General features: G+C 46.9%; 2 non-coding genes across 2 annotated transcripts; both read right to left on the bottom strand.

The window, feature by feature from the left end:
* Nucleotides 1-755: 755 nt before the first annotated feature.
* On the bottom strand, nucleotides 756-828 carry trnak-uuu (transfer RNA lysine (anticodon UUU)). The gene has a single exon. It is a non-coding gene; the product is annotated as a tRNA-Lys (tRNA).
* Nucleotides 829-5,508: 4,680 nt separating this feature from the next.
* On the bottom strand, nucleotides 5,509-5,581 carry trnak-uuu (transfer RNA lysine (anticodon UUU)). The gene has a single exon. It is a non-coding gene; the product is annotated as a tRNA-Lys (tRNA).
* Nucleotides 5,582-11,252: the final 5,671 nt, after the last annotated feature.

Below are 11,252 nucleotides of genomic sequence, written 5' to 3'. Positions count from 1 at the left end.
GTGACCGATTGCTCTGTTCCAGATCGGTCAGGGAAGCCCGCTGCGTGCAGCTTTGCCCATGTGCCCGTTTCACACAGTTCTTTGATACGTCTGGACTTCTGAGCTCGTCTTCGAAATTCCATTGTTCGTTAAAGACATTCTTCAAATTGCGCACAGACCTCATTACATTGGCACCCAGCTCCATTTCAAGGCCCTCCACATCACTCCGCTGCTACTGCATCCCGCACCGTGGATAGCTCCAACCCACAACACACACAACTTCACTCCCGGCACTCGCCCTGCACACATTTCGGACCCACATCATCTTACCTCAGCACAAACCGTCGCTACTCCCACTGTTCACTCTCTGCTCCACACAAACGTCCCCAGCACAAGCCTCAGCCATCACCACCCCCGCCCAAACTGCCTCATCGCCATCTCCAGCACAACAAGACAGATGTGCATGAACGTGTCGTTTATTGTGTCTGAGTTGAAAAAATGAACAAGCACAATATCGACTCGAGCAGTCGACATGCATTGAAGCAGCAAGTTAAGAAATCTTTGAACACTTTGAAGCGATCACGGCAAACGAAAAGCGCACATCGTTGGAGAGGCACAGCAAGAGTGGCATCAGAGACTTCGTTTGGAGCTCGACTTCCTTCTGGCCTGTACTTGTGTCAGATCGGAAGCAGATGCTCGTCCTTCCGCTTCATCTGCTGGCACTCGGCCATTTCTGTTGGCAAGGTTGGCAATGAAAAACTGCATGCTGAACTACACGCCTGAGCAGGGACTTGAACCCTGGACCCTCAGATTAAAAGTCTGATGCTCTACCGACTGAGCTACCCAGGCTCACAGCTTCGACTTCTGGTCAGCCTGCTTGCTGGATACATTTTGCTCAAGATTCGACAGAATCGGCTTGGTCCAGCGTCTTTACTTTCGCGCAGCCATTCTAATACACTCCATACTGTAACAACGTTGATGAATTAACAGCAGAAATCATCTTGAATGATTATGATGTGGTAGGTATCACAGACCTGTGGTTGCAGGGGGTTCAGGACTGACAGTTGAACATCCAAGGATTTAGAACTAATGGAAAAGACAGGGAGGTGGGCAGGGGTGGCGGGATGCCTTGTTAGTTAAGAATGAAATCAAATCTATGGCACTGAATGACATAGGGTCAGATGATGTGGAGTCTGTGTGGGTGGAATTGAGGAACCACAAAGGCAAAAAAAAACCATAATGGGAATTATGTACAGACCTCCGAACAGTGGCCAGGACCAGGGGCGCAATATGCACCGGGAAATAGACTGGGCATGTCAGAAAGGCAAGCTCACGGTGATCATGGGGGACTTCAATATGCAGGTGGACTGGGTGAATAACGTTGCCGGTGGATCCAAAGAAAGGGAATTCATGGAATGCTTACAGGATGGCTGTTTCGAACAGCTTATGATGGAGCCCACAAGGGAGCAGTCTATTCTGGACTTAGTGCTATGTCACAAGCCAGACTTCATTAAAGATCTTAAAGTAAGGGAACACTGAGGAGGCAGCAATCATAATATGGTAAAGTTCAGCCTACAGTTTGAAAGAGAGAAGACAAAATCGGATGTCATGGTGTTACAGTTTAATGAAGGTAATTACTGGGGCATGAGAGAGGAACTGACGAAAATCAACTGGAAGCAGAGCCTCGCAGGTAAGACAGTAGAGCAACAATGGCAGGAGTTTCTGGGTGTAATTGAGGACACAGTACAGAGGTTCATCCCAAAGGAAAGAACCATTATCCGTCCGGGATTCGGGGGAGGGGGTTTAGACAGCCATGGCTGACAAAGGAAGTCAGGAAATGTATCAAAGAAAAAGAGACAGCCTATAAAGCGGGCAAGGTCACTGGGAAATCAGACAATTGGGAGGGCTACAAAAACAAACAGAGGATAACAAAGAGAGCAATAAGGAAGGAGAGGATCGAATATGAAGGTAGGCTAGCCAGTAATATTGGAAATGATAGTAAAAGCTTCTTTCACTGCATAAGAAACAAATGAGAGGCAAAAGTAGACATTGGGCTGCTCCAAACTGATGCTGGAAGGCTAGTGATGGGAGATAAGGAAATCGCTGAAGAACTTAATAAGTACTTTGCATCAGTCTTCACAGTGGAAGTCATGAGTAGTATCCCAACAATTAGGGAGAGCCAGGGGGCAGAGTTGAGTATAGTGGGCATTACAAAAGAGAAAGTGCTAGAAAAGCTAAAAGGTCTAAAAATTGATAAATCTGCTGGCCCCGATGGGCTACATCCTAGAGTTCTGAGAGAGGTGTCTGAGGAAATAGTGGAGGCTTTGGTTGTGATCTTTCAAATGTCACTGGAGTCTGGGAAAGTCCCAGATGATTGGAAAATTGCTGTTGTAACCTCCTTGTTTAAGAAAGGATCAAGACAAAAGATGAAAATTATAGGTCGATTTGCCCAACCTCGGTTGTTGGTAAAATTCTAGAATCCATCGTTAAAGATGAGATTTCTAAATTCTTGGAAGTGCAGGGTCAGATTGGAACAAGTCAGCATGGATTTAGTAAGGGGAGGTCGTGCCTGACAAACCTGTTAGAACTCTTTGAAGAGGTAACAAGTAGGTTAGACCAGGGAAACACAGTGGATGTTATCTATCTAGACTTTCAAATGGCCTTTGATAAGGTGCCTCACAAGAGGCTGCTGAGTATGGTGAGGGCCTGTGGTGTTCAAGGTGAGCTACTGGCTTGGATTGAGGATTGGCTGTCTGACAGAAGGCAGAGAGTTGGGATAAAAGGCTTTTTTACGGAATGGCAACCGGTGACAAGTGGTTTCCCCCAGGGTTCAGTGTTGGGGCCGCAGCTGTTCTCTTTATAGCATGGACTATTTTTTAAATGGTGAGAAAATTGATAAAGCCGAACTACATAGGGATCAGGGAGTGTTAGTCCAGGATTCTCTAAATTCTCTAAAGGTTAACTTGCAGGTAGAGTCCGTGATTAAGAAAGCAAACGTAATGTTGTCATTTATCTCAAGAGGGTTGGAATATAAAAGCAGCGATGTGCTTTTGAGACTTGATAAAGCACTAGTTGGGCCCTTTTTTGAAAACTGGGTCCAATTTTGGGCCCCACGCCTCAGGAAGGACATTTTGGCGCTGGCAAGTGTCCAGCGGAGATTCATATAGATGATCCCAGGAATGGTAGGTTTAATGTATGATGAATGGCTGGGGATCCTGGGATTGTAGCCAATCGAGTTTAGAAGGTTGAGGGGAGATCTGATAGAAACTTACAAGATAATGCATGGCTTAGAAAGTGTGGATGCTGGGAAGTTGTTTCCGTTAGGTGGGGAGATTCGGACCCGTGGGCACAGCCTTAGAATTAGAGGGGCTAAATTTAAAACGGAAATGAGGAGACATTTCTTCAGCCAGAGAGTGGTGGGCCTGTGGGATTCATCGCCATGGAGTGCAGTGGAGACCGGGACGTTAAATGTCTTCAGGGCAGAGATCGATAAATTCTTGATCTCACAAGGAATCAAGGGCTGCGCGGACAGTGCAGGGAAGTGGAGTTGAAATGCCCATCAGCCATGATTAATTGGTGGAGTGGACTCGATGGGTCGAATGGCTTTACTTCCACTCCTATGTCTTCTGGTCTTATGGTCTATACTATTCAGCCATAAAGACCGTCATCCCCAACACCCTGAGCCGAACCCAAGCCGCAGCCTCATCTCTCTCCTGCCACAAGCCTCCTCAACACACACCTCTAAAACCACTAACGCATCCCTTCCCTGACATGCCAACACCCCGAAAACAAAATTCATGCGCATGAGACAGCTGCTATGTCGGCGGGCTGCAAACAATTCAATTAGAACAGACATGATAGCAGCAAGTCTGCAGAAAAACGTCGACATCTAACCAAAAGGTGCCTATCTCACAAAGGGTGACTGGCCACAAGGGTCAGGACCAAACAGCAAGAACAGAAATTGCCAGAGAAATGCTTTGTTTGTCGGGATCTGTGAAGATTTTGTTTCGCTTCGCCTCGCCTGCCACCAATTTATGGTTTGTATTCATGAGATGGAAATAATCCCGAAAGTGTGTGGGCAGGACATTGAGCTACATCGAGCCTCCAAAGAGCATCCCACCCACCGCAGTAGCCTATCAATGAAACGCGACGTGCCCATGGCTGATTCAGAGAGACTCCGCGTCCATGTGTCGCCACTGGTGGCAATTTAGAATGGTCAAGCCATCTGACCTGGACGCCTGACGCCTTAGAGCTGTGCGAGGAACCAGGAGCCAGCGCAGGAATAATGCTCAAATCCACACTCCCTGTCGCCTCACTGTACAATCTTAGCCGGATTTCACAGTGCAACGAGATTGCGCGGCAGCCAACTGAGCCACAGTGCCACCCTTTTGAAATAAAAAGCTGCGGCACATGGCAGAGCTCAACGCACCCCAGACAGGGCTTGAACCCAAATCCCTGCCGTTGGATGGCAGTGCCTTATCCATTAGGCCCCTGGGGACAGTGGGGAAGCGCCCTTCAATGTGTTTGTTAAAGATGCTGCAGTTGTGCAAAACCCGACCTTCTGAAGTCGATTTTTCAAGATGCGGTCGGCATTTTAATTTTCAACGCACATTTTTATCCAGTGCCAACACTGTCCCTGCCTCAATATGTTGCAACCCCGTGCCGAGCTACATTCGAAGGCATTCTGCAGCCTTTGCCCCAAAACCCATGAAAACTCATCAGGAACCGTGAGAGCAACACACGGCGTACATAACGTAGTGAGGAAGGATAAGAAAAATGTGACCGATTGCTCTGTTCCAGATCAGTCAGGGAAGCCCGCTGCGTGCAGCTTTGCCCATGTGCCCGTTTCACACAGTTCTTTGATACGTCTGGACTTCTGAGCTCCTCTTCGAAATTCCATTGTTCGTTAAAGACATTCTTCAAATTGCGCACAGACCTCATTACATTGGCACCCAGCTCCATTTCAAGGCCCTCCACATCACTCCGATGCTACTGCATCCCGCACCGTGGATAGCTCCAACCCACAACACACACAACTTCACTCCCGGCACTCGCCCTGCACACATTTCGGACCCACATCATCTTACCTCAGCACAAACCGTCGCTACTCCCACCGTTCACTCTCTGCTCCACACAAACGTCCCCAGCACAAGTCTCAGCCATCACCACCCCCGCCCAAACTGCCTCATCGCCATCTCCAGCACAAGACAGATGTGCATGAACGTGTCGTTTATTGTGTCTGAGTTGAAAAAATGAACAAGCACAATATCGACTCGAGCATCGACATGCATTGAAGCAGCAAGTTAAGAAATCTTTGAACACTTTGAAGCGATCACGGCAAACGAAAAGCGCACATCGTTGGAGAGGCACAGCAAGAGTGGCATCAGAGACTTCGTTTGGAGCTCGACTTCCTTCTGGCCTGTACTTGTGTCAGATCGGAAGCAGATGCTCGTCCTTCTGCTTCATCTGCTGGCACTCGGCCATTTCTGTTGGCAAGGTTGGCAATGAAAAACTGCATGCTGAACTACACGCCTGAGCAGGGACTTGAACCCTGGACCCTCAGATTAAAAGTCTGATGCTCTACCGACTGAGCTACCCAGGCTCACAGCTTCGACTTCTGGTCAGCCTGCTTGCTGGATACATTTTGCTCAAGATTCGACAGAATCGGCTTGGTCCAGCGTCTTTACTTTCGCGCAGCCATTCTAATACACTCCATACTGTAACAACGTTGATGAATTAACAGCAGAAATCATCTTGAATGATTATGATGTGGTAGGTATCACAGACCTGTGGTTGCAGGGGGTTCAGGACTGACAGTTGAACATCCAAGGATTTAGAACTAATGGAAAAGACAGGGAGGTGGGCAGGGGTGGCGGGATGCCTTGTTAGTTAAGAATGAAATCAAATCTATGGCACTGAATGACATAGGGTCAGATGATGTGGAGTCTGTGTGGGTGGAATTGAGGAACCACAAAGGTAAAAAAAAAACCATAATGGGAGTTATGTACAGACCTCCGAACAGTGACCAGGACCAGGGGCGCAATATGCCCCGGGAAATAGACTGGGCATGCCAGAAAGGCAAGCTCACGGTGATCATGGGGGACTTCAATATGCAGGTGGACTGGGTGAATAACGTTGCCAGTGGATCCAAAGAAAGGGAATTCATGGAATGCTTACAGGATGGCTGTTTCGAACAGCTTATGATGGAGCCCACAAGAGAGCAGTCTATTCTGGACTTAGTGCTATGTCACAAGCCAGACTTCATTAAAGATCTTAAAGTAAGGGAACACTGAGGAGGCAGCAATCATAATATGGTAAAGTTCAGCCTACAGTTTGAAAGAGAGAAGACAAAATCGGATGTCATGGTGTTACAGTTTAATGAAGGTAATTACTGGGGCATGAGAGAGGAACTGACGAAAATCAACTGGAAGCAGAGCCTCGCAGGTAAGACAGTAGAGCAACAATGGCAGGAGTTTCTGGGTGTAATTGAGGACACAGTACAGAGGTTCATCCCAAAGAAAAGAACCATTATCCGTCCGGGATTCGGGGGAGGGGGTTTAGACAGCCATGGCTGACAAAGGAAGTCAGGAAATGTATCAAAGAAAAAGAGACAGCCTATAAAGCGGGCAAGGTCACTGGGAAATCAGACAATTGGGAGGGCTACAAAAACAAACAGAGGATAACAAAGAGAGCAATAAGGAAGGAGAGGATCGAATATGAAGGTAGGCTAGCCAGTAATATTGGAAATGATAGTAAAAGCTTCTTTCACTGCATAAGAAACAAATGAGAGGCAAAAGTAGACATTGGGCTGCTCCAAACTGATGCTGGAAGGCTAGTGATGGGAGATAAGGAAATCGCTGAAGAACTTAATAAGTACTTTGCATCAGTCTTCACAGTGGAAGTCATGAGTAGTATCCCAACAATTAGGGAGAGCCAGGGGGCAGAGTTGAGTATAGTGGGCATTACAAAAGAGAAAGTGCTAGAAAAGCTAAAAGGTCTAAAAATTGATAAATCTGCTGGCCCCGATGGGCTACATCCTAGAGTTCTGAGAGAGGTGTCTGAGGAAATAGTGGAGGCTTTGGTTGTGATCTTTCAAATGTCACTGGAGTCTGGGAAAGTCCCAGATGATTGGAAAATTGCTGTTGTAACCTCCTTGTTTAAGAAAGGATCAAGACAAAAGATGAAAATTATAGGTCGATTTGCCCAACCTCGGTTGTTGGTAAAATTCTAGAATCCATCGTTAAAGATGAGATTTCTAAATTCTTGGAAGTGCAGGGTCAGATTGGAACAAGTCAGCATGGATTTAGTAAGGGGAGGTCGTGCCTGACAAACCTGTTAGAACTCTTTGAAGAGGTAACAAGTAGGTTAGACCAGGGAAACACAGTGGATGTTATCTATCTAGACTTTCAAATGGCCTTTGATAAGGTGCCTCACAAGAGGCTGCTGAGTATGGTGAGGGCCTGTGGTGTTCAAGGTGAGCTACTGGCTTGGATTGAGGATTGGCTGTCTGACAGAAGGCAGAGAGTTGGGATAAAAGGCTTTTTTACGGAATGGCAACCGGTGACAAGTGGTTTCCCCCAGGGTTCAGTGTTGGGGCCGCAGCTGTTCTCTTTATAGCATGGACTATTTTTTAAATGGTGAGAAAATTGATAAAGCCGAACTACATAGGGATCAGGGAGTGTTAGTCCAGGATTCTCTAAATTCTCTAAAGGTTAACTTGCAGGTAGAGTCCGTGATTAAGAAAGCAAACGTAATGTTGTCATTTATCTCAAGAGGGTTGGAATATAAAAGCAGCGATGTGCTTTTGAGACTTGATAAAGCACTAGTTGGGCCCTTTTTTGAAAACTGGGTCCAATTTTGGGCCCCACGCCTCAGGAAGGACATTTTGGCGCTGGCAAGTGTCCAGCGGAGATTCATATAGATGATCCCAGGAATGGTAGGTTTAATGTATGATGAATGGCTGGGGATCCTGGGATTGTAGCCAATCGAGTTTAGAAGGTTGAGGGGAGATCTGATAGAAACTTACAAGATAATGCATGGCTTAGAAAGTGTGGATGCTGGGAAGTTGTTTCCGTTAGGTGGGGAGATTCGGACCCGTGGGCACAGCCTTAGAATTAGAGGGGCTAAATTTAAAACGGAAATGAGGAGACATTTCTTCAGCCAGAGAGTGGTGGGCCTGTGGGATTCATCGCCATGGAGTGCAGTGGAGACCGGGACGTTAAATGTCTTCAGGGCAGAGATCGATAAATTCTTGATCTCACAAGGAATCAAGGGCTGCGCGGACAGTGCAGGGAAGTGGAGTTGAAATGCCCATCAGCCATGATTAATTGGTGGAGTGGACTCGATGGGTCGAATGGCTTTACTTCCACTCCTATGTCTTCTGGTCTTATGGTCTATACTATTCAGCCATAAAGACCGTCATCCCCAACACCCTGAGCCGAACCCAAGCCGCAGCCTCATCTCTCTCCTGCCACAAGCCTCCTCAACACACACCTCTAAAACCACTAACGCATCCCTTCCCTGACATGCCAACACCCCGAAAACAAAAATCATGCGCATGAGACAGCTGCTATGTCGGCGGGCTGCAAACAATTCAATTAGAACAGACATGATAGCAGCAAGTCTGCAGAAAAACGTCGACATCTAACCAAAAGGTGCCCATCTCACAAAGGGTGACTGGCCACAAGGGTCAGGACCAAACAGCAAGAACAGAAATTGCCAGAGAAATGCTTTGTTTGTCGGGATCTGTGAAGATTTTGTTTCGCTTCGCCTCGCCTGCCACCAATTTATGGTTTGTATTCATGAGATGGAAATAATCCCGAAAGTGTGTGGGCAGGACATTGAGCTACATCGAGCCTCCAAAGAGCATCCCACCCACCGCAGTAGCCTATCAATGAAACGCGACGTGCCCATGGCTGATTCAGAGAGACTCCGCGTCCATGTGTCGCCACTGGTGGCAATTTAGAATGGCCAAGCCATCTGACCTGGACGCCTGACGCCTCAGAGCTGTGCGAGGAACCAGGAGCCAGCGCAGGAATAATGCTCAAATCCACACTCCCTGTCGCCTCACTGTACAATCTTAGCCGGATTTCACAGTGCAACGAGATTGCGCGGCAGCCAACTGAGCCACAGTGCCACCCTTTTGAAATAAAAAGCTGCGGCACATGGCAGAGCTCAACGCACCCCAGACCGGTCTTGAACCCGCACTTTCTGGCGTGCGAGCACAGTACCGCATCCATTTGGCGGTTTGGCTCATTCACGCTTCTGACTGGGAGCAAGTGCTTGCCTTTCGGTTTCATTTGCTGGCATTCGGTCATTTCTGTTCACGTGCAGTGCAATTTCATATTGCTCGCAAAAGGACCTGAATCCTAGATTCTCAGCTGAAACAATAAATCATCTCCGGATTGATCTATTCATTCGCACGTTTTAGCAGTAAGTCCTTTTCAATTACTGGGAGAACGTATCGGTTCTGTCTGTGTCTGTGAATGTTCTGTTTTTCCTCGGCTCGCCTCGCCTCGCCTCACCAGCAATTTCCAGAAGCTGAAGCCAGTAAAATTCCGGCTGGCATGGGTTTGGGTGGTACTTTCCCCGATATGTCCAGCCCTCGGGATCCTCCGAGGGCGTCTTAGTTTTCCCACAAATGCCTCGGCTGACTGGGCTGTAATTTTCTGCTGTGCATAGTCATTCCTTTTCTAATATTCGGGCTGCATTCAAAGCCCTCTGGCACTCACTCGTGGCCAGGAACAATTTAGAAATTGTAGTTGGTCTGTCTGGTATCTCCTTCCTTGCCGCCTGCAATAGCCTGCGATGCATCTTACCTGGACCTGTCAATTTACCCCCTTTTTCAGACTGTTTGCCATGCATGGACCCCGCTCCTGCCCCTCGATAGTAATTTCTTCTAATATTTTACAATGCACATTCCTGGTGCCCATATCGGTGTCATCCCATTCCATTGTAATGATCATCACAAAGTATTCATTTACGACTGTGCCCTCACAGAGTCATCGAGTCAGAATTGTGCAGCGTGGAAACTCCGCTCCGACTGTCTCCAACTCTCGATGGGACAAATGGCCTGCGTCCACACTGTCAGGATTCGATGATCCTATTTTTGCTTGTGCATATATCATCACTCCTTCCTTGTCTTTGGGTCATTAGCCTGGCAATCGCCAAATGAGCAGGAATGTTAGGAGCAGCAGATCTGATGTGGATGAGTCTGAAACTGGAGAGCACAGGTTGAAGGTGAGGAAGGAAAGATTTAAAAGGGCCTTAAGGGGCAACATTTTCACACAGAGGGTAGTGTCTGTCTGGAATAGGCTGTCAGAGGAAGTGGTGGAGACTGATACTATTATAACATTTTAAAAGGTATCTGGATGGGTAGAGAAACAGGAAGGGTCAAGACGAATATGAGCCAAATGCTGGCAAATGGGACTAGATTTATTTCAGATATCTTCTGCATCCACAAGCAGATGACCTCAATGATTCCTGATGGACACTACTGTTTCCTTAGCTTATCACTAGTTCTTTACGCGTTGAAAGAAGAGCTTTTTTTTCATTCTTCAACTCACCAATGCTGTCTCATGCAGTCACTTAGCTTTCCTAACTTCCTTTTCTTTTTCCTTCCTTTTTATTATATACATTGACATTCAGGGTTCTCTAGGAAACTGGTCCAACCCGATGTCATTCAGAACATGTTTGTTCTGAACTTTTATTTCCTCTTAGAATGCCTCCTGCTGCTCTGACACAGTTTTGGCTGCAACTTTGGGCTAAATCACAGCTTGTCGCAGTTAAATTAGCCTTTTCCCATATTTGAATGGCGATTACTGGCCGATCCTTCTCCTTTTCAATAACCATCCTAAATCTAATTACGTTATGAGCATACTCTCTAGTATCCTCTTCAAATGTTATCCCAACCTGTGCCTGAGCTCATGTGCAAACATAAAGCCTGGAACTACCTTGTTGGGCTTTCTATGTTCTGGCCAATAGATCCTCCTGTGTGTAATTTAAAAGTTTTGTGTCGTCCCAACACTGCACACTAAAACTATCCCAGTTAATCATTAGGTGGTTAAAATCACTCTTTTTACTACCTTATTATTTTCATATTTCTCTGAAACGTGATTATAGAACATAGAACATTACAGCACAGTACAGGCCCTTCGGCCCTCGATGTTGTGCCGACCTGTCATACCGATCTCAAGCCCATCTAACCTACACCATACCATGTACGTCCATATGCTTATCCAATGACGACTTAAATGTACCTAAAGTCGGCGAAT

The sequence above is a fragment of the Stegostoma tigrinum genome, chromosome 30 (genome assembly GCF_030684315.1).
Source record: "Stegostoma tigrinum isolate sSteTig4 chromosome 30, sSteTig4.hap1, whole genome shotgun sequence".
Classification (NCBI taxonomy): domain Eukaryota; kingdom Metazoa; phylum Chordata; class Chondrichthyes; order Orectolobiformes; family Stegostomatidae; genus Stegostoma; species Stegostoma tigrinum.
The sequence above is the reverse complement of the archived record's forward strand: the minus strand, read 5'-3'. Positions and strand labels throughout refer to the sequence as shown.